We start from the raw sequence: 24,237 nt of genomic DNA, 5'->3' as shown, positions 1-24,237 counted from the left end.
ACCATTTTTTGTTTTAATTTGTAATAAGTACATAGCAATCTCAAATCTACAACCCTTTTTAGGCAACCAACCTTAAGTTAATGGCTATAAATTTGAATCCAAGAACTATCAACACTATGTTAAGGGCTCTAACTGACTCCCTCTACACAGTGTAACAGCAAATTTGCTATTTCCAAGTAAGAGAACCCCTGTGCAACTTAACTGTGACAACTTTAGTGCTAATCTGTGTTGTTCTTTAGGCTTACTGCAGCAGTTCCAATTTCAAGATGGGAGGGGCTCTTTTTTGCCTCCCTGAATTAAAAATCTGCACAGTTCTCAGTGCTCTTCAAACCAGGGATAGAAAAGAGAAGGTGGACAGGTCTACAGTAAGGAACTTATATTTACACTAGTATGCTGATTTTTGTTTAACAGCTGAAAATTTAATTTTTTATTTATTATGCATAAGCCTGCAGTAGAATACATGGGATAGTTCTAGTTTTAAATATTTAAAATAAGTTTAATGAAAAAAAAAATGTTTTCATTATTTTTAAGAACTGGTGTTATATTGATATTATTACGTAAAAGCAAGTAATAGTTTAGGGGGAAAAGTGCATATTGTAACTGTATAGTCAATTACATAATAAAAATCTTGTGAATGGGGAGATGGGGGTACACTGTGCAGTCTGTCTCAGCAGGATGCAACTGTTCTGGCTAAACTTTCATTGGTCAAGGCATAATAAGGGCTCAGGAAGCATTTAAACACATGTAGATGCTTTGGAAACATTACTTCATTAAAGCTGCTTTGATCATTCATTCGTGGCAGACAGTCTGTGCTAATTTGGTATTTTGGCTGTTTTCATTGTATTGCTGAGAAATTACTCACTTTCTACATTGCATGCATGTGGTATATAGAATGTGTGTTTGTAATTGTTATCATATGTATAAGTGATTGTTGTTTTTTATTGCTGCAAATCAACAACAGGAATTAGAATTGTGAGGCATTGGAAACCCATGGCTTTCTATATCTATCTATCTATCTATCTATCTATCTATCTATCTATCTGAACTACAATTGTCAGCATGCTTTACAGATGGTAAATCCAGAAGATGACTGCAATTGGGTCTATGTACATCAGTGGTAGACAACCTGTCGTTCCAGCTGTTATTGAACTACAAGTCCCAGCAGAAAAGCTGAGACTTGCACTTTAGCAGCAGTTAGAGAACCACAGATTGCCTTCATCATATACAACTCAACTATGGAAAATATGTATATGTAACAATCATATATATACAGGTAACACTATCATACACTATGAAATGTATCATTTTATACACCTTCCATTTTATTGAATTTGTAAGTATGGTAATACAATGAAATGCAAATACTATTACAAAGCAAGAGCTCATAATATAACTTTATTATATGATGATGATGATGATGATGATGATGATGATGATGAAGATTTCCTGACCTTTACCTCTGGATGTCTTATATTATGATATAGCCATCTGTCTTTGGACAGGCTGCTCAGGAGTATTATAACCGAACTATATTTGACATTTAAAATTGTAATTACACATCTTCAAGTATGGCTTTCAATGGTGATAATGAAGCACAATTCCCATCATCCCATTTACCAGACAGAACATGCTGTAGTCAATCATCAAATGTATAGTCCCTTGTTAACACAACCTGTTCTAAGTCTTACAAATGTTTTAGTAATAAATTAGTTACCCTCCTTTAAAACGTACATGTTGCATGTAATAACTACTAGTGTCATCTAAATCTTGTATGTATGCTCTTTAGTATAGTGTATATTACTACTGCAGAAATTCTTCCAGTGAATCCTGTAGGGCCTACTTATTCTTTGTGATGTGATTGTATATCTAGTGTCACTGGTTTCCTGTCTAATGCCATTACTTAGGTAATTGTAATTCAGCACATATAGTATGTGTTATAAGTAACTTGAACCACTTGTAAGCAAATAAGATAAACAGTTCTCTGTACACTGGCGACATTGTGCATTATTGTTAATGAGAGGTGCCTACTACACTCAGAGTTCTCTCTTTCACCCTTTTGCTTTAACTACATCTTTGATACATTATAACATAAAGCCTTAGGGTAATTGAAAGTGACAGCAAACTTTCCATAGCCAAGAGGACATCAGAGAATGTAATAATTGTTTCCTTGTGTTTTTTATATGCAAACTATCCAGCTATTTATATGCACACCATTTTCTAGGTATGCAGATTACTTTAGTTTTTTTTTTTTTTCATTTATATTATGTGCAATTGTCAATCATTTATTTTATGTATTGCAAGCATATACAGAGAAAATTTTATTCTGACAAAAATCCTATACATTGTATTGTGGTTTTTTTGTTTGTTTCAGAACTTCTTTTTTTTTTTAGAAAGTAAAAAAGCAGTTTTCCACTTACTTTGGTTGGTATGTGGAACCCTTCAGCTATCCTAGCCAGCTTTACAGACAGATTTAACACCATCAGCTGTCTCCTAGTTGGGTATACAGACAGTCCATCTAAGTGAGTGATTTATCTGCATAGGTTTGAATGGGCGCTTTTAACAGTAAGGGTCTGTAAATAGCTGGCTAAGACTGAAAGAATTTTACAGACAATATTTGGCAATTCATGTTACTATGACAACCACTAATTTACAAAAAAAATCAGACGTGTTCATGTTGTCAAATAATGAGAGTGGATATTATTATTATTAACCACAAGTAAGTTCAATTAGTCTATTATGTATTGTTTTATGTAATAAATATATGTGTGTGTGTGTATGTGTATATATATATATATATATATATCAGTGATGTGTGGTGAGATGCGGTGAGGTGAGGCTGAGCCTTTTCTGTCATACTTAGGTAACTGCAGAATTTTGACTGTAAAAATTATAAGAAAAATGTAAAGAAAATGTCTTCTTCGTATTATTCTAATCATTTTTATAGTCAAAACTCGGGAATAAAAAGTGTATGGCAGGTGAGGCACTGCCTCCTCTGTCTACCTTTTATGCACATCCCTGATCAAAACACATAAAATTTCCAGCACTATATATACTGCTGCACCTTTGTATAATGCACACAGCATCCCTCCCTGCACCAGGTGACACTGCGGGGAGGGACACCACTGTCCACAGCCATTTACCTCATCGCACGTCACTGATATATATATATTTATATATTATTTTTTTTAACGCACTTGTAGAACTCTTAAAGAGAGTACTGCCAATATCGGTGCCTATCAAGCAAGCCCTACCCACCCAGAAGAGCAGTCAGTTGGGCTCTATATATACCTAGGATTTTCCCCATTATCTTCTAATCCTGCTTGAACCTTATGATATACTTAGATTGTCGAATTGGAAGATACAGTGAAGCTAGATTCCATGTTAACTACATTTTAGCAAACTACATTTTTCTTACTAGTCTAAATAGAACAGGATCCCGGTGGTGCAGATCAACTGGAAAAGATAACAAAAAGAAAATGGAATAAATAAACTGTGTGCTAAAATATAATAATACTAATAATACTAAAAAGTTAATTCATTACTCACCTTAATGATGAGAGTTTCAAGCATATAAAGCACCTTTCCATAAGAAATTCTTCATATATGTAAAAAATAGATGTGTACATCTATAAGGTTAAATCGTCATCTGCCACACAAACTGGTACTCACTTTCTTTTTGGTGAAAATCATGAATTGAATCAATAATAATCTCTTAGGAGGCACTTTGTAATAAACATATGAAAACGTTAAATAGTGTAATCCTGGCTATATACTGATATTTTATTTATAAAAACAATTTCACTCACAATGTCCACAGAAAGTTATGCATTTATTAACATAGCAGTAAGTCCATATACATCCTGCATGAAACCAAATTGAAAATCCCAAAGAAAGATTGTAATTGTGCAGACAAAGTGTTCCAGTAAAACAATATCTTAATGTGCGTTTCACAGGCATGCAGTCAGCTTCATCAGAGGTAAGTCTGCAGTGGGATTTTGTTTCAGTAAAGTAAAATGAAGATATTGAATTATAGCAGCAACGATTGACCTTCTTCTGTCCCTTAACAGGGATGTAAACCCCAATCACATTTCAATATTTAAGTTAGCAGGGATGTTCTGCATCAGTGGGGCATAGTGAATAGGGTACACCAGGATTGGATTTAAGCACCATGTAGTTTGCATCCTACCCTGAGACACTCTGTTTAGCAATAAATATTTGAATGGGGCTTAGGGCTTAGGGCTTCCATTGTCGTTAAGTATGTACACAGGTTGCAATTACATTGGCCAAGTTGGTCAATTTTCCCTAATTTTTTATGCAGTTGTTGTGTGTGATTCCTTCAACAAACCACAATATTTTGTTTGCCAGGAACAATAAAAACCAATATGCCCATAACCTCAATCATGACCAGAGAGCAGAAAGCTATGAAGGACCTATATGGAAACTGTCTCTGTTCTTAATAATGAAATAAAACATTTAGAATGGACATCCCTCATTTTTGCAACCAATATGTACTGAGTTTTTAATTTCTTTTTTTCCTGCCTTAAAAGTGTACAAGAATCTGTGTCCAGAATAGGTTGGATATATAATACCTGTTTATTAAGCACCTGTATTGTTAATCTACAAATGCTTTAATTTTAATGTACAGTAAGTGCAGTATCTGTTCTGTGCATGTTTCAGTGACAGATTTACCTTACCTATGGGCCTAGGCTTTCCCTTATACGTTTTACTACTCCAGCAGTGTATGGTGCCTTCAGTAAGATATTAACTAGTGATGTGTCTGTACATATTGGTTTGTTTGATGCACATAAAGAGAGGTAAAATGGGTGGCAGATGCCTGCAAATCAGAAAATCCAGATGTGATTACAGTCCTTGTTTTATGATTTATACAGAGGGCACCCATGGTTGTACCTATTTTCAGTGAGACAATCTTTAATGCATAACAGTTATACAGTTTATAAAGATTTAAGATAATTGCAATGTACTGTGAAAGTTGCTAGCACATACTGTATACCAGTATTGTGAAAAATAAGCCATAAAACTGTCCCACCCTCTCTGTGTCATAAATTCTTTAGGCAAAAATTAAATTGCCTAATTTAAATAAGCTCATATGATCAAGCAGACCTAATGTATGTAAAGCTGACAATTTGATGAGGTCACATAAGCACAGTGAGAATGGCCCTGCCAGTACATAGGCTGTTCACACTCCAATTACTACTATTACTACTAATGAATAGCCATAGTTGCCCAGAAGATGGCTAACTACTTACAAGTATGTAAAAAGTTAACATGAAAGACACAAAACAACTTTAATACACATTAAATACAGATCTGCCAATTGAAATAGTTTTGTACAGTTAGAGGAAAAAGATAACAAAGAGCAAGAAGCCATGTTACTGTAGTGCCCTATTGCATGCATTAAAGTCTATAGAGTTATTCATATAGTATCAGTGCTATTAATTACACAGGTAATGCAGACATATCACTGATACCTCCTGCTCACCTTCCAGCCCCAATACTGTCAGCAGTCTCCATACACTAATATGGGAATATTCACTGAAAGTATGACAGCGGAACCTATGCATAGTTCCCAGAGCCCTGCTCCTTCCTAAGGGAAGGAGGTCCGTGGTGTGAAGAGGGATCTGATCGGATCTCTTCTCCTGTACTGACCCTCTGCAAGAGCATTCATGAACTCAAGTCACTTATGCGCACTAACGCTGTCAGGTCAGACCTTGTAGTGTAAAGTTACGCCGCTACTAATTAGCAGCGTAAATGTCCCTTATGGCTTGCAGGGCAATCTTGAATTGCTTCAGTAAAATGGTATATGGTATATAATACTTTTGCTTGTGCAGCATGGGCATCCTGTTGTCATCAGCCAGCATTAAGTAACTGTGTTCTTGGTGTTTTGCTTTGGCATCATTCTTGCTGTCGGGCACAGAGCCAGGATACTTGTTCTCCTTGTTTGTAGAAGTTGTGGCAGCAGCTTCTGCCACCAAGGAGACTGCAAAGATATAATCAGAGGAGGAACAGAGATGGTAATAGCAATGACAGTTGAACTCCTTGGGGGTGGGATATATCAATGATGTAGACAGTCAAAAATCAGAAAACTGAAGTTTTCAGAGGTTTGCAGCAAACATATGCATAAAAGTGGTGCACAGCATATATCTGAGATATCTACAGCGGCCTGCTGGCACTGCAGTCCCCATAAAATGCTCTTGGAGTGCGGTGTGATGGTATGGATCAAGGTCTAGAAAATTAACTTTCCAGAGCTTGTTCCCAATAGTCAATGTCATCTGTAGATGGCATTGCCTATAGAAGACTGTGGACTTCTTATTGCTGAGTTACCCTGAGAGGGATCCAAAAGATTCCTCCTGGATGCCCTCATAGTGTGCATGACCAATGTAATGCCCTAGGCAAGATTCTGGTTGGTGCCTCTCCCCCCCAATGTAGGACCCAAGAAGGGGACATGGCCTCACCAAATGGGCATGGTCTTATGACAGTGGTTGACTTGGGTAGCAGAGGGAGTCAGTGTCTCCAGCCATCAAATCTCTCCACCTTGTGTGTCTCCAGCCACATCAAATCTCTCCCACTTGTGTCTCCAGCAATCCAGTCCCCAACCTCTCTCTTTACCAAAGACTCATAATTTACTTACTTTTGCTGTCCTCCCTCTGCTTCTCTACTCTACGGCGCTCTCTCTGAATGATGCTGAAATGACCTTAGGTCATGCCAGCATCACACTGATGGAAGCTGCAGGAGCTGTATGTTTGGTGCTGGGCTGTATAGGCTTTATGCTGATGCTGCTTTGCTGCCTGTTATACAGTATGACAGGCAAAAGCACAGGAGTGACGGAAAGCCTGTACATCCCATTGGAGGACAGCCACTGTCACCCGGGACTTCTGAAATCTAGAGCTGGAGAAGTGGAGCTAGATGTCCAGCCTGCCCAGTTTCCCCAAGGATATTCCAGATGCCCTTACGCTTTTCCAGATGCCCCTAGGCATCCCTTCTTTGATGCAGCATTTTGCAATGAATTTGTTTAACACGATGGCATATGCTTATGTCAGATATGTGCAGCCATTGTTGGGAAAAGGCTGGGTGAGGATGGGGAAGGGGGTTAGGAGAGGCCTTGTCTGTACTGGTTCCACAATTTCTGATGGCAGGCCTGCTGTTAGGTGACCTTGTGAAATGGTCTGCACATGTATGTCAGCATTAGGCAGATAGGCTGTAGGCTCAAAACAGTATGAAAAACAAAATGTTGCAGCTGAAGACGATATGGTGCAATTAAGCTTAACTAATACCTTTCTTGTAAGCATTGTGTGAGACAAACTGGTGTAAACACTGAATGAGATCATCATAGATGAGTGTTTCCACCAGGTTTCCATTAATTCAGAGGAGGATGACAGTTGCTCTGGGTGTAGAAATCATAATTACTACTTGGATGTCAGATGAAAGGTTTGCAGGATCTGTAGGGCTAATGCAAGGATCTGTAGGACTAATGTGAAGATCTATAGGGCTAATGCGAGGATCTGTAGGACTAATGCGAGGATCTGTAGGACTAATGTGAGGATCGGTAGGACCAATGCCAGGATCTGTAGGACTAATGCAAGGATCTATAGGGCTAATGCGACGATCTGTAGGGCTAATGCGAGGATCTTTTGGACTAATGCGAGGATCTGTTGGACTAATGCGAGGATCTGTAGTACTAATGTAAGGATCTGTAGGAGTAATGTGAGGATCTGTAGGGCTAATGTGAGGAGCTGAAAACTCACTATTTGCAGCCATATAATAAGCTGCATCCGACTCAGAATAAGGCTCTCTGTGTTCAACATCATTATCCAGACCAATACTACCTGGGGCGGCTGGAAGAGACTCTGGCCCTGTTTCAGAGCCACTCGCAAAAAGCGAGCGCTTGCTCTGAATCAGGGCAGCCGCTTTATTTATTACACCCACCTCCTGGCCGCTTGCTAAGCTGTGGGTGACCACTCACAGCTTTTGCGAGTGGCCAGGTGATGGTCGCAACCATCGGGCTTGCAACGAGACCCTTGTGATAGGGTCTCATCTGCCACAAGCCCCAGTGAGCTTCCGGCTCTAATAGAGCCGGAAGCTCACTACTGACATCACTCATGATGTCAGTAGGGCCGCCCTCAAATGGCAGGCATTCCTTCAGGAACACCTCCGTTTGACCAGCCACCCACCTCGCCGCCTACAAAATGGGGTGAGCTGTCAATCAACATCGACAGCCACCCTGTTTGTAGCGAGCCCCGGAGTGAGTGAATTTCTCACTCGCTCCGGGGTTTGCGCACACCGCGCGTGCGCAATGCCCTAACATCAACCCACTTGCGAGCGCATATCGCTTGTGAGTGGGTCTGAATCAGGCCCTCAGCCTTTGTGGATGCAGTCAGCCCTGTGGTGGCCAGCTTGGTATCCAGTAATTACTATATACTGGGGAACTAGGGCACCGCTTTCCTTTTAATAGTGATAATCAGCCCAGGCTAGCCAGTGCTAGAACTGGTTACAGAAAATAATTTCATGATTTGTATAATGAATAGTGATGATGATGTCCACCGTTGTACTGGTTTCCTTATACTTTGCACAATCTAAATTGACCTGACACAACACTAAGCAACAGATTTTAATTATCTAAAATTTTTATGCTCAGATTCCTTTGATGAGTTCAGTAGTTCTCAGTGTGGTAAAGCGTCAATAGAATTGAAAACTTTCTCCTTTGTAAATTCCTAACTATGGGGCTGATTCTGAGTCACACACTGCTGCGACTTTATGCTAATGATAGTATCAGCCCTTACTCTAACCACCCACAGCTTTTGCGAGCGGCCAGGTGATGGTGGCTTGTGGTAGGGTCTCGTTTCCGCAAGCCCCAGTGAGCTTCCTGCTCTAAATAGAGCAGGAAGCTCACCACTGACATCACTGGTGATCTCAGTGGTGCCTCCCACAAACGGCAAGCATTCCTTCGGGAATGCCTCTGTTTGTGTAGCCACCCCCCTGCCCGCCTCCAAAACGGGGCGAGCTGTCAATCACAATCGACAGCCTCCCCGTTTTGGTGCGAGACCCGTAGCGACGGAGTGCCCGTCGCTAGCCGGGTCTCGCGCATATGCACGCCGGAGGCGTGCCGGAGTTGGTAGCGAGCAGCAGTTAGTCAGAGAGTATGAAGTAACAGCCAGTGAGCAAGCCTGTGCTGCGACCAGGTTACCAGCTGTCAGTGAAGGAGACAGCAGAGCGGTGACTCGGGACCGGCAACGGCTGTGTAAAGAAAGCCGCATATGACTGACAGCAGCTATATAAGGCTCTGCTGTTTCCTTCACTGACAGCTGGAGGGACACATCCTCAGGTGACCTGCTTGCAGTGCAGGCCTGCTCACTGGCTGTTACCTCATAGTCTCTGACTAACTGCTGCTCGCTTCCAACTGTCATTTGCCTAACACTGGTCATGTGACCTGCTTCTGGCCTCTTGAGCAGCTTCAGAGGCTGCTGGGAATTGTCCACCTGTGTAATGACAGACATGGGCTGTAGCGCGATGCACAGTGTCATATGTAATACCTTGCATAGCAGGGTGTTAAAAAAATGCACCAAAACTAGGGGGGAAAAAAGTTTGAGGGATTTTGACCACATTCCCCATATGTACAGTACAAAGCTCCAGTAAACAAAAATTTCCGGAGCTTGTACCCAGTAGGCAACGCCATCTATAGAAGGCATTGCCCAATATAAGCCTATGAGCTTCCTTTTGCAATGTTCTCCATAAGGAATCCAATAGGATCCCTCCCAGGGTCCCCTGAGGCTCACGTATCGAAAGAGCTGTACTTTGCAATTTTAATTGCATTTGTAAGTGCATACCATCATTACATAATGCCTGTATGCATGCAGTAAGTGGCGGGATGTATCACATGCATAATGCGATCATTGATACATCCCGCCTTGGCCTGATTCTGAGTCAAACGCAAATGGTCAATGTTTTTCAATTGCATATGTGTCTGAGTCGCTCAGCGCATGGTGTGTACGCACAGAGGCGCACTTGCGATTGAAATAAATGGTTTTAAGTGTACTGGAAATGTGCTGGGTGATCCTGAGTGGTGACTGGGTGGTGGTTAATCAGACGCATGAAGATGGTCCATTTTATGGGCGTGTCATGGGTGTTAGGGCTGACGGCGAATCTGCACCTAGCATGGGGCTGGTGCAAGTTTTGATGGTGCGACCAATAATTTTTTCTCAAGATGCACTAATCGCGACTGCAGCATATAAAGTTGCTCAAAGTGGGTGTCTCAGTCCTTGTACATGCAGCCACATGGATGTGCACCAGGGAAGGGCTTGTAGCGGTATTAGCATAAAGTCACACTTGCTTTGCCGCAAAACACGCACACATGGATGTGGCAGCGTCCAACTCAAAATCAGCCCCATTAAGCGGCTCATTTAGAGGTAACAGTTTGCATCAGATGCACACTCCTGTACTACACATGAGCTCTAAAAATGTGTGCACGTATGTCCACATATTGTCTTTACTGCAGTGTTTACTTGTACCCTTACATCTGGAGAAGTGGAAGCATCAGGGCAGTCTGAGTACAGTAAGAGCATGTTCATGTTACTGAGACAGTTAGACATGGACACATCCGCAGATCAAGCTTGGGGTTGCAAAAGGGAGACTTGTACCGGGCCTAGAGCACCATCTTAGTGTAGCTACGCAGACCAGCCAATTCCTAATGGGGAGTGCTGGTGCAAAGAGGGCAGGGATCTTTAGAATGGCACCCTGCAGCCTGAGTCACTGCTACAGTGCCGACGGAGCATCCTTTAGACGCTCGAGACAGGCAACCTGCAGTGTGTGCAACTGATCTGGAGTGTCCTCAGAATGCTCCAAGTCGGTGGTGCACTTACTGGTAAGGCCAGCTCTGCCCCCTCCATGCGATGTAATGACATCACATGTCCAATGTCATGACATCAACCGCTAAGGGGGTGGGCCTGGCACGGGACACATTTAAGCCATATTACAGCCCTACACCCAAAACATGAGTGTGCCAGGCCCCAAGATTTCTGTTGCATTCCTGCCACAGATACAGATAAGGGTTTTTTCCTGGCAGTTGTCGGAGGGCATGTGCAACTATACGCAATGATGATGGTGACTACTAGCTAGCATTTCTAATTGGCTGACTGGTTATTGTCGACTCCAGCTGAAGTCTATTATATGATTTATATCCCTTTCACACATACATGTAAATCCCAAGTTTTTGCACATGAATGCATCCGGGATATCGGTATGTGTAAAAAACCAGGGTCGGGTTGAGACCTGGGAATTTACCGGGTTGATAGACCCATATATTTCCCGGCTCTTTTATGCAAAAGGGGTAGTACAGAGCACAATAATTTATTATTTTTTTATTATTACACAATAATTTTTTCTTTTTTCTTTTCTTATCTCTTTTTCCAAACTTTTCTGTTTGTCTCCCTTTTTTTCAATCTTTGACACGCCTTTGATAACAATGGCCCATCTAAGATATATAGAATCAAGATGGCCTTGTTTGCATGCGGTTACCGCTATTTTTTATCCACTTCCGGTTTTGAACTTCCAGTTTTTAATGGGAAACAATAAAGTTTTTCTCCTATAAAGAGGAGCATTTTTAGGACATAAAGCTATCCTTGACAAAGTGCGTTTATCGCACGAAACGCGTTGGAGGTTGCCAGTGGAGACCACCAGGAACTTTTGCACATCATTCCATACTCAGTGGCGCTCCCCGCACTTGTACCATCACACGCGGCACCCACGAGTAACGTCATCACTCACGGCCAGCTCAGGCCGGTCACGCTGGGACAGAACGCCGATAGTGACCATCAGTCGGAAGTAATCAACATCCGCGAGCCAGGCAAGACGCTTTACCATCAGCAGACATCAGCGGCTAGGAGCGCTGGGAAGTAACATCACAGTTACCATCAGCAGGAATCACCGCCGGGACAAGACTAACGGGACTTGGCTGCCACTTCCATCTCAGGACAGAGGTAGGGAAAGTTAGTATGTGATCCCTTGCACACTGTTGAAACATATCCCACCAGGTCTCCGCTGATTTTATCTCAAAAGAGCTATAAACAACCTATGGTGTATGTCAATTCTTTTTTTCCTCTTTTCTTCTCATTTTATTGCATAATTCCTATAATTTTACTGTTTTATCATTATTTATTATTTATATTAGTAGCGCTCTTATTATTCATGTAGTACAGAGCAGGGTCATGGACCCGGGACTTCATACAGAGTCGTTTTTATTCACATGGAGCAAAAACCCGGGTCAATGCGTGTTCACGGCATCAAACCTGTTTTTTGCTGTAGGTATGAAAGGGGTATTACTCTATTTGTATTACCTAATTGGCTTCATTTGATGGCAGAGGAAGAATTATTATGCTTTGAAAATCATAACAGGATCCATATTTAGTTATAGGTAACCTGTTTTCTCCCTGGTTTAAGGTAACCATGAGCCCCAAAGTGCTATATATTTACAAAAGATTATTAATGCACTGATTTGTGCTTTAAATACCTGGTGAGTCTCTCAATTCTTCCTGCATGCAGGACAGGGATACAGGTTACCCAGGTGAGGGCACTGCCAAAGTACCCAAAGTCTGCTTAAAATACAGTAGCACAGAATTAAATGCATACATTTTAAGATTTTATTGGTAAAAAAAAAATCTTTGCATTTGATCTATTGAGTCTATTTGTGATGTTTCTTTTAGCGTCTGTCCTTTGACCACAATACTGAATTGAATTCCAGACAGAATAAAAAATATATCAGAAATTTCACACAAAACACTTAAGGCCAAATTCTTCCAAAAAATGTGCAAAAATCAGCAGCCAGATGCGGAAAGAGGAGACTGTTCCAGGGACATGTTTTGGAGATGTAGCTAGCCTCTAATGCTATCCAAAATAGACCTCTACACACCAAACTACAAATATAAACTTTTATTCAGTGATTCAATGTTCATGTGAAACATTATGTGCCTGTCCTTTACATGTTAAATGAAGAGTTTTATTTTGAATACTTGTATACAGCAGCATGTCTTTCTGATACCCCTTTTACACCAGAGCAAAAAGCTGGGTTATTACTGGGTCTACTCGGGTCGCAGCTCAGTGTATGGTCCCTTGAAAATAACCAGGGTCAAGTGCCCTGACAATCCAACCCAGGTAGCTACCAGGGTTGGACCAAGGATGGACCTGGGTTATCCGACCTGGGTCATGCCTAAAATGTGCTGATTGGTGGTTGTGGAGCAGTCGCCTCCCACTTTTCATGACCTCACAAGTTTAGCAGGGCAGACTCAGGTTCAGTGTGAACGGGGCTGACCTGAAAATAACCCAGATTGATGGTGCTGTGTAAACGGTGTCTGACCTGGGTTGGAACCATGTCTCAAAACCCAGGTCGGACCCAGGTTTTTGGTGAAAAAGAGGTATTAGTGTGTAGGATCCAACCTGTAGTAAAGAAAAATTGCTACCTCCCATGAGGCAGATATGATACAAAAAGGACCGCTTTAAAAATAGTTTACATCTGGATCTGATTAATAAATAAATGTCTATTTAAATTAATATATTAAAATGTAAAACTCCAGCAGAAAAAAAAAACATCTCCGTAAATAAGTCACCATAGCAAACACCAGAGAGACACCTAATTTATTTGTTCAGGTGGTCTGAGTGAGATTTAGTGAACAGTTGGATTTTATGGTCTGTGCTAATCGTATCCAGCAGTGTGTCTATGGCTAGAAAGGGTGATTGTTTGATGGGATTGGAATGTTGGTGCTGAAAACCTATTTTACTCTGGGAGCAGATGCTTGAATGCAGGTATTCAGTAGATGTCTGTGCATTGGGAGATATGTCACAGAGCTTCTTCTGTTACTCATACTTGTGAGCTTTTCCTCTTGTTGAGATCCCCTGACCTATGCTCTATATTTGACTTAAAAACGCTTTCCTGCAGAATGACTTCAGGTATTAGTAAACTGTATAGGAATTGTATTTTCAGAAACATTACCTATTCTGGCTTCCTACATCAATTATTCAGTATATATTACAGTTTTAATGTGCTGTGGAAGATAACTGTGTCTATAAACATGATGTGAACATAATAATACATTTTAAACAATATTTGCACACCATAATCCACTAGCATTTTTGCCAGCTACCAACAAATTAACTAATTGTCTGAAAAGAAAATCAGTCAAGTTTGTAGCTAGCTATAAAGACTAGTAAAAAATGACAAGTACACACTAATGTCACCACACCAATTGTTTTGCTTCTGAATGGGGTTATATACAGTCCCGTGCCGCAATTGTTTTTTCCCTTAAATTACACTGTTTTAATGTTTAGCCACATTTTTGAAATTACATAACTAAAAAAAAGAAGTTTTATAAAATCGTCATTAAAGAATATTCTCAAGAAATGGCTACATTGTCTGCTAGTGTCATATTCACATAAAAACAATCTGGTGGAGTTTTTGGGGGTTGGCAGATGGGGATGGATGCAAAAGGATGGATGCAAAAGGTAATTAGACAGTCAAAACAGATCAGGGCAAATCCTTTTATAACATTAATCTCACAAACAGAGGGGCTGATTCAGACCCGCTCGCGAGCGCAGGACGCTCGCAAGCGGGTCGATGATGCTGAATTGTGCATGCGCACGACGGAGGGAGCTCCGTCATGCGCATGCGCGAGACCCGAATAACGACGGCCAAGCCGTCGTTATCGTTCTCGCACCAAAGGGGGCGTGCTGTCGATGGTGAGTGACAGCACGCCCCCTTTGGTGGGCGTGCCGGGGGGCGTGGCTGCCAGACGGAGGCGTTCCCATGGGAACGCCTACCGCCTGAGTCCGGCCCCACTGACATCACTAGTGATGTCAGTGGGAGTGATTTTGGCTCTGATAGAGCCAAAATCACTCCAGGGCTTGCGGTCGCCGAGACCCTACCGCAGGGTCTCGTCGCAAGCCCGATGGTCGCGATGGTCTTGACCATCACGACCATCATCATGGATGCTCGCTATAGCTGTGGGTGGTAACCCACAGCTATGCGAGCGTCCATGAGGCCGCTCCAAGTTGAGGGAGGAGGGCCCTGATTCAGAGCGAGCGCTCTGGTCAGAGCGTTCGGCTCTGAATCAGGCCCAGTGATCATACGTAACAGTTGTCTTATCAATACTCTGTCAGGGTTAATCAAAGTTTATTTCACATGTATCGCAGTGTGACAGTAATCATTTGTTGCTGTGTAGGAAATTAATATCTATAAATGTCAATAAATTGAGACTGTTCATAGTCATGTTTATTACATAGCAGCAAAGAGTTGAAATCAGCACAGTTTTACCATGCAAGATACTCATCTTCCCTTATAGATTTATTTTCATTTATAGCCTGAAATAATGATGTAAGGATGTAATCCTTACATCATTATTTCAGGCTATAAATGAACACTTTCAGATATCTATTTAACTCATGAAGGTTTGGAAATTAAGACCAACGTCCACACCATGTACAGCCATATACTGTACATGTTTATACAAAGTATCCGCTAATGAGTATGAATGTATCAAAAGTATTGCCTACTCGCAGTTATTCAAGTAACGTCTTGAATCTTTATGAGGTGTATTTTGCATTAGGTATACCATAGCTTGAGTACATAGGGCCTGATTCACTACAGATCGCTATTGCGATTGCAGCTGCGATTACGCACACAGGTCTGCTGCGATAATATGCTAATGACTGCAATCGCAAAGCTAGTATAGAGATGCCCAAAGCCAGCATGGAGACGCCCACTACCACTTTCGCACATCCATAATACCTTGCAATCCTGCGTATACATCAGTAACATCAGCCCCTCACACACGATTACAGCAGCCCTGATCTTACTCAGAAATTGATAACTTCGTGACTAATATATACACGCCCAAGTTATGGCATTCGAACGGACAGGTACGCCTGCGTTTCTCCTATTACTCCCATGTCACCAACCCCAAACGCTGACCTGACGTCACTCACTCTGCGATGGCTTTGTATCTGCGTAAGGTGATTGCAGAGCGATTACAATGCTAACTCACGCACGCACACCGCGGTACATATGCATGCGCAGTGTGCCGCATCAACCGATCTACGTACACGGTTGTAATTGCAACCCATCATACCCATAGTCCCTACGCATTTTATTGATCTACTGGGTCTTTTGTCAGGGGCTTCTTTTATGCAATGGACAATTGCCCACCCCTGCCTTAGACTTAGGCCATCATAGTATTATTACATTACATAATCATATAAAACCTTACATATATGTAACTTTTAAATCTGCATTTGTTTTTTCTGTCCCATGTAGTAGATATTTTACACTATCACACTTCAGGTCAAGTTTGCAACTTCCTTTTAGATGTCCTGATATAGAAGGAAACATGTTGGTTTGAGTTGTGCGCATGTAGATGTGTAACAAACAGTTATTGCTAACTGGGTCATTCTGTGAAGTTTCTCTGGGCAGTAAATGTAATTAGTTGGAAATAAATCCTATATTTTTGCATTTTAAAGCACTGCAAGTATATACTGTATATGTCCTATGAGAACAGCTCATGAAAATATTAGTATGTTATACCAGGGCCGTAACTAGGGTGGTGCGACCTGTGCCATGACACAGGGCACTGCAGGGCAGGGGGCGCTGTTTGGGCCTGTCAGTTTTCTTGTTTATTAACATTCTCACTTGTAGCTTCCTCTTCTTTTATCTCCGGACTTCCCCTATCTCTTCCCTGGCCCTTCCCATGAGGCCATGGCCCTATTTCAGATGCACTATCTTATGTCCCTATTTAAGAAACGTTCTCTCTGGAACAAGGCACCAAAAAGTTTAGTTACGGCTCTGTGTTATATGTAATTACCTATTATATATTTTTGTTGAGGGGTAGAAAAAAATCACAGTGCATGCGCAGGCAGATTCCTTCATGCTTGCACAGGAAGATCCCAATACTGTGGTGGTGAGGGGAGTATCATACAATAACCTTTGAGGGCAGGTGGGGGACAGAGCAGGCTGAGTTTGACAACATTATAGTATGTAGGGGCAGAGCAGGCTAAGTTTATGGAAGCTACAGGTGGAGGGGCAGAGCAGTCTGAGTGTAAAGCTGTAAGTGGCCAGGGACGGAGCACACTGGGTATGGGGGAGTTGCAATAGGGTGGGGGAGCAGACTGTGTTTGGGGTTGGTGTCGAAAGTGCACAGATCAATATGACGACCCATCTCCCTAGTAGTGTTCACAGTCTGCTGTCCCCATGTTACAGTACATTAAGGAGTAAATGGACTGCAGCTTTGAGACATCGGTGAGTCCCGTGCGAGACTGCCCAATGTTTTAAAGTAGTAGTCTTTTAGTAGGTTAAACCAGGTTGATTTTATTAAAAGATAATTGGCAGGATACTCGTCTCAAAGCCGCAGCCTGAACAATTACCCCTACTGTAATTCCATTTTTTATTTCTTTATACAATAGTGTCTTTAGCAAATAGTCATACAAAGTGTTGGAAAATAATGTAACTGTTTTTTGTTTTGTTTTTAAATTGTTACTAAACTAAGATCACTGACAGCAGCCACACTCTCTGAGACTGATTGTTATTGCCTTAAAAAAATCATTTTATTCATTAAAAGCAGACGTTAGCTTAGCATGCCTTTGTGGCCAATGTCTTCATTTAAAAGAATTGGACCTTTGTTTTGATGGCAAGAACAGACATAGCTTTTAAGTGTCATGTAACATTTTTCACCATTGTGCCATGTAAAATAAGCTGCATAACTCCCGTTGTTCTTACTCCTCAGTGTTCCTGGCTTTGAGATTATTACACATAAAAATCCACAGTACTTATATTAGTGTGCATTCCAGTAGTAAAGGATTGCATTGTGTGCTGCAGACAGGAAGACAGGTTTGTGGGGAAATGCATGGCTGGTGATGTGTGACTTATATACTGTATATAGTTAATTTTCAGTGAGATATAGCAAGGCAAACACAGAGCAACCATTTAATGCTCTGCATGCCTGCAGAGCTTATGTTCTGACAGTTGACTTATTTGCGGTGTTTAATGGTCTACGACAATAATGTTTTTGTTAGCAACAAGGTGCTGGAAATGAAATTAAAGAAATGTGATTTATACCTAAATCTATGGTATAGTTAACATACAAAGAGGCTTTTATAGTTTTATGCACCACATTTATATATACAAATCCTATAGGATGCCATAGTTGGCAACGGCCCCTAATTTCTAGGGAAGGTCCCAGGTTTGTGCCTGGAAATACTCCTCTTTTTAAATTGACAAACTGCACAATGAAATTGCTCTTTTTTGTATGTTTGATGCAAATATTGTAAATCATTGTTACATTCAAGGTTTTATATTTGACTATTTTTTGGGAGTATTTAAAATGCAATAAAATAGCCGATGAACAATTTATTATTGTGGATGAGCAGCTCCGCCTCCTGACTCTCTATTCACGTGCACGCTCTCCATGAGGTTTAGCCATATATCTTTTTATTCAGGAATGCTAGGGTAAATTACAGCCCCAGTCTGTCCCTGTTTATTATACATGTATATTTGTACATGATACTGTATGACCAGTATGACCAGCAGGGCCGGACTGGCCATCTGGCACTTCTGGCAAATGCCAGATGGACCGATGGCTTGATGGGCCAATCCGGTCTGAATGCCTAGCCGAGCGGCTCTTCCTCCTGATGCTCTGCTCACCCGGGATACTGAGAGACGGGGGTATACTGTTAGCCAAGGCCCCCGTGACTCGCAGTATGCCCCTGTGAGATGTAACCAAGCTCCCGTGAGGTGAGACCACACCTCTGTGAGGTGAAGCCATGCCCCCTTTTACCTATGCCTACGATGTGGGCACAGACGGGAATGCCGGGGCTGATTTAGAGCCCCAGTCCGCCCTTGATGACCAGTAAAGTATTCCTGGGAACTGTTCATTTACAATGATAGGCTTTATTTCTAAAATATTATATTCTTATATTATAGAGATGGGGAATCTGAATGGTAGTGTTTAATAAGAAAATGCTGACTGTACATGTCTGTATTTTAAACATTCCTAGTCACTGACTTGTCTCAATAAACAAACTGCTCCGTTAGGTATTGCTGTTTTTTCTTTCTTTTTTTGTCTATTTTTTATATATCCCTTGCTTACAGTATAGCCATCAGATTACAATTTATTATTGTAACATGTATAAAGTAAATTCCTCTTTTAAAGGGACTGGAAATCCCTGTGAACTATGAAATAAAGGGGTGTTCATATCTTAAAAGAGCAACATGTGATCCAGTGTGAGCCAATCACGTCTTATAACCAATTATGTATTTGTCTCTTCAGACGGTTTGCGGCCACCACAGTGTCAACCCGAGGAAACTGTTACCTATAGACATTCATTATTTTTTTTTATGCAACTATGTCAATATAATTGTTTTTCATTTGTTATTTTCAATTCATACAAAATCTTTCATTTTCAATGCACATTAATGACATTCCTGTAGGCATTCACCCTATTGAAATATATAGTATTTATTCAGCAAATACATCTGCTTTTCTTGGAATGCCAATGGATCTACATGCCTTGATGGCAGTGTTACTCAGGTAGTTTACACTGGCAGATTAGAGAAGTTGGCCAGAATGAGGATTTCGGTACAATTACCCAATTTTCGACACGTCATACGATGAATCATGTGGAAATCGTGTAGTATTTAGGTAGGATACGATCCGATGCGTGCTCCTGCAGCTCTTAAAACGTATCGTATGATCAGATGTGCAGCCCATCATATCTATCATTATCATATGCAGACCGTGCTGTGTATTTGTGCAGGCGATGCATCGTGCGTCCGACCGGCATCATTTCTGTGACATTTTGAAGAAGTGTGTCTTCTTTCAATGACCTTCCCTCCTAAACTGCAGATCGATCGTATCGTGAGATCGTATGTACATCGTGTGTCAATCGTGTGGCCAGGACTGCCAGGGAGCTGCCAGGGAGTTCAAGGAAAATCATAATATGAATCTGATCTTATGCTGGTCGTACTAGAGTATGGCCAGCATAAAGGTGGATTTGGTACACAAGCATGTCTGCAAGTTCAGAAACTATATTTAATTTTAGGTGATGCAGGGATATTTCCTTATCTCCCAGAATACCCAGTAGACTTCTGGAGTTCTGTGAGCTCTCCCAGAAGAGTAGACCAGCCTCCTGTATCCTCCCCACTTCCCCCAGGATATTGGGCAGGATACAATACGGGGGATTAATGACGTGATTCGCACTGAAACATTTCATGGTGGCTCCGCCCTTTGGAGCACAATGCCATAAGCTGGGGAATTGCAGGAACTGGGACCACGATGACACAATACTATGCCCACTGCTGGATGTTCCCACTGGGATCCCCTGTAGAGGACATTTAAAATGTAGGTAAGCATATATAAAGAAACAATACATATAATTTGTGAATTGACTTTTGTTGTAATTAGCAGAAGAGAAATGTAATATAATATATTACTAACTTTATAAGCAGAGTGCATGCCATTTTATATCATACATACAGCTGTACCTCAGCTTTTGACACAAATTCCAATGAACTGTATCTCTCTTTAGTGTAACAAAGACCATTTCATCATTTACTATTAGTGCAAGATTTCATTTGATTAGGCGCCTGTTAGCATATGAGTCTCCAATCCTGTGAAGAATTGTTGGGGATGGGTACGGAATGCTGGCGCTAGGAATCCCGGTGGTCAGAATCCCGAAGCCGGCATCCCGATAGGGCTAGAATACTGACACTTTGTTGGTCGGTATACTAACCCTCCCTCTTTGGTGCCTAATCCTAACCTATCCCCTAGTGCCTAAACCTAACCACCCCCTCCCCTCCCTGCACTCTAAACCTAACCATCCCAACTTATTGTTTAACCCTAACCCTTTCCCTAGTGGCTAATCCTAACCCTCCTCCCAATCCTGCTCCTTACCTTTTGGGATTCCAGCGGTCGGGATAAAGGCGTCAGATTCTGACAGGTGTTGAGATTCAGACGCCGGCACTCTGACCACCAGACTCCCCTCCGTGGGGATTTTAACCGCATCCCATATTGTTGCTCTGTGGGTTTCTCATCTTTTAAATCTTAATACTAGGAATTACTCCTATGAACCAGTCACATACTGTAGAGAACATGACTGGAGTGCTTCTTCACCACTTTTTGTTTATTAACATTGATATCCCCAACATAAAGGGCAGATTCTAACTGTGTGTCAAATGTAAGATCCTGACATGTGAATGTGATAAAGTATATTTCCTCTCTCAGTGGGACCTAGCGCTGCATGTTAAATATTTCTACAGTAGAAGATGAATGAGCTGTGGCGGTAAGGCTCATGCAGAGAAGAGTGTAGTGACCAATATTAAACCTGGATGGAGGCGAGACTGTTTTATATCTTTTCTTGCCAACCATTCACAATAAGAATAAACTCAAATTCTAAACTCAACAGTGTATTACCACAACACTTCATAGAGGGGTCTTGTGCTCTCAATTACAGCATTCAAAAGTGGTCAAAATTAAATTTAGAATTGATAAAGATCAAAGCTAAGCTCAGGAACTAGACTGCAGTTTGAAACATACGAAAAGGTCTAATCTGCTTTTTCTTTGCTACATTAGCCATGCAAAGGGCTGCTGATATTTTTCAACTCTCCTCTTGTTGGCAATATCCATAATCTTCTCAGTGTAGGACAAGTTCATGTTATTTGCTATTTTTTCTACATTTAGGGCTTGTATACAAAGGTATCTGTGACACATTCCTCATATTGCATTCACTAAGCATTGTACAGAACACAAACAGATTTTAAAATAGGGATCATTAGTCACTATGACAGTACATGGAAAGTAAACCTAATGGGCCTCATATCATGTAATAGCCTATGAGATGTAGGTATGGGCGTGATTCCGGCGAGTCAGACTGTATTTTTAAAGCGGCAATAATTTGAAAGGCTGGTTTTACTTTGAACTAATTGGCACTTTAAAAATCAGGGCAGACTGACCAGAATCATGTCCATGTCTCAGAATATTACATATGGCCCAAGATATTCACAAAAAGGGTGCACATGTCCCACCTATTCCCCAACTGCTTTGTGCTGTTTACAATCTCTCTGGCTACTTGTGTCCCAAGCACTGAACACATGACAAAACCATTTCATAGTAGTACAGTACAAGCATTTAATACTTACTGATTGCTTCCAACTTTGTGGGCCTCGGTTCTGGGAGATCCTGGAGGGGGAGGTCCCAGGTACAACTGCATGAGTGGGTAGTGGTGCAGTGAATTTCTTCATCTTGGCCCTGTCCTCTTTGCATTTGCAGAGGCAGGTGGGACCCCTGTGACACGATTCACAGCTAATAGTGTCAGCACTGCTGAAGTGAACAGGGTTGCAGGAGGGTTGTCTACTGCCCGAAAGAGTTTAAGTAATTCAAGAGCCTCACAGACATTCCAGGAGCATAGTTAATTATGTTTTTACTATTATTGTTGTTCATATAGGAAGCTGTACCTCAGCACAATCTGTGACAGTTAATTGATAAAATCCTGACATAGAGGCCTATTTGTTAATATTTCTGAAATAGTCTCAAAAAGATACATCCCTCATTGATGCATATTGTGGCAATTTGGAATGCATTTGAGGGGAATGTATCATGCCCCAGATCCAGAGACCCAGGCTCCAAATAGACAAAAAGATCTTGTTCCTGGGAAGTCTAAAAAGTATGCAATCACTTTACTGTCAGCTTTGGAGCCAGCAGAGCTGGAGCGCATGGGCAAGCAATCATCTCTGAAATAAATGCACAATTGTAGACTATACTGTTGGCTACAAGGGGCTACTACCATCCAAAGATGGCAATAGCTAGTGTGACCAAGCTATGAAAGCTTGGTAAAGCAGGCTTTTAACCAGTTCCTATAGAAAGCTATGTGGACTACTTTTGCTAATGTAAAGAGGGAGAACGTGCAAACTTCTTTGATATCTGCTATGTTACCCCTTGGTTATATACCACAATAATCACAAATACGTCAGTTCTACAAAAACAGTTGATTTCAGTGGATTGACCAAATTTATGGGATTAATAAATAGGCCCCTTAGTGATCAAAACATTTTACAATCTGTACAGTGGGGAACAAACAGCCACAGGGGTCATACTCGCCCCAAAATGCTTTTTCTGCATCCATCTTCTTCATTCTATCACTAAGCAATCTTTGTATTATGCAGAGAATAGTCATATCTCTGATGTAAACTGGTATTTTCTCCAGACACAGGGCTTTTCCCTATCTAGCAAAAGTTTTTTTTTTTTAGTTTTTTTTTTACAGTTAGACTGAAAGCTCAAGTCAGGGCTTCCAAAATCACTGTGCACGGTTATATGCACCAATACTGGCAATGTCATTTTTCTTTAGTTTTTGAGGTGTCCCAAAAAAATTGTGGGGTCCCCCGCCCCCTATGTTCTGCATACCAAATGTTTATATTTATTTTATTTTCTCAAGACACAGATGTACCAACACATTATGCAGCATTTATAATTACAGGTTTCTAAAAAAAATGCACTGCTTCCCTTTGCATAATGCGGATCTTTAGGAATAGTGAGCTTCATGGTCTACTGATAATACTGTACATACACTGCATTCTAAGGGTCAATAAGGAAAGTGAAGAATGTGCCTCATGCAGTGCAAATGCATTTTGTACCTGTTTTTGCACAAATTTAACAGATATAAATTTTATACGGTACATGGAAAATAAGTGCATCTGCATGGGTCCAGCTTCTGATGGGAATAACATAAAGTGTGATCTAGAAATGCACCGACATTCATAAATATTAGGGATGTGCAGGCTCGGATAGGTTCGAGTTTGCACGTTGAGTTCGGAATGATGATGTTCGTCCATGTAAGATGACGTTTAGCCTCTTTCTGAGTTCTGTTTTTTTGGAGGGAAAAATCCGAACTCAACGTGCAAACTCGAACCTATCCGAGCCTGCACATCCCTAATAAATATAACAAAGTTTTGCATGATATAAGGTGCACATATAGCTTTTGCAAAGGCTACCCGATGCGGAACGGACACCAACACCCTTCCCTGGGTATTGGGCTGTCCGATTTGTCAGCAGGCGTTTGCATGATATAATTAGTGAATTGAGATTAAAGGGGAGAAGATATATAGACTATACTGTAGTACTTAAAAAAAAATCACCTTCAACACCTCCACTTGCTGACAGAACTACAGCTATGCAGACAGACCGGAACCGGGTATAC

At 41.3% G+C, this 24,237-nt stretch overlaps 1 protein-coding gene across 2 annotated transcripts in view; it reads left to right on the top strand.

Moving 5' to 3' along the window:
• Positions 1–326: 326 nt before the first annotated feature.
• MATN4 (matrilin 4) overlaps positions 327–24,237 on the top strand; it is a 75,101-nt gene continuing 51,190 nt past the window's right edge. For both annotated transcript variants that reach the window (XM_088442792.1, XM_088442791.1), the window contains exon 1: positions 327–365. The gene's annotated coding sequence lies outside the window, so the exon portion shown is untranslated. The remainder of the gene's footprint in view (positions 366–24,237) is intronic.

Source organism: Taudactylus pleione, unplaced genomic scaffold (assembly GCF_031769625.1).
Source record: "Taudactylus pleione unplaced genomic scaffold, aTauple2 ptg000317l, whole genome shotgun sequence".
In the NCBI taxonomy this organism is placed as follows: Eukaryota; Metazoa; Chordata; class Amphibia; order Anura; family Myobatrachidae; genus Taudactylus; species Taudactylus pleione.
This window is presented reverse-complemented; position numbering and strand designations above follow the sequence as displayed.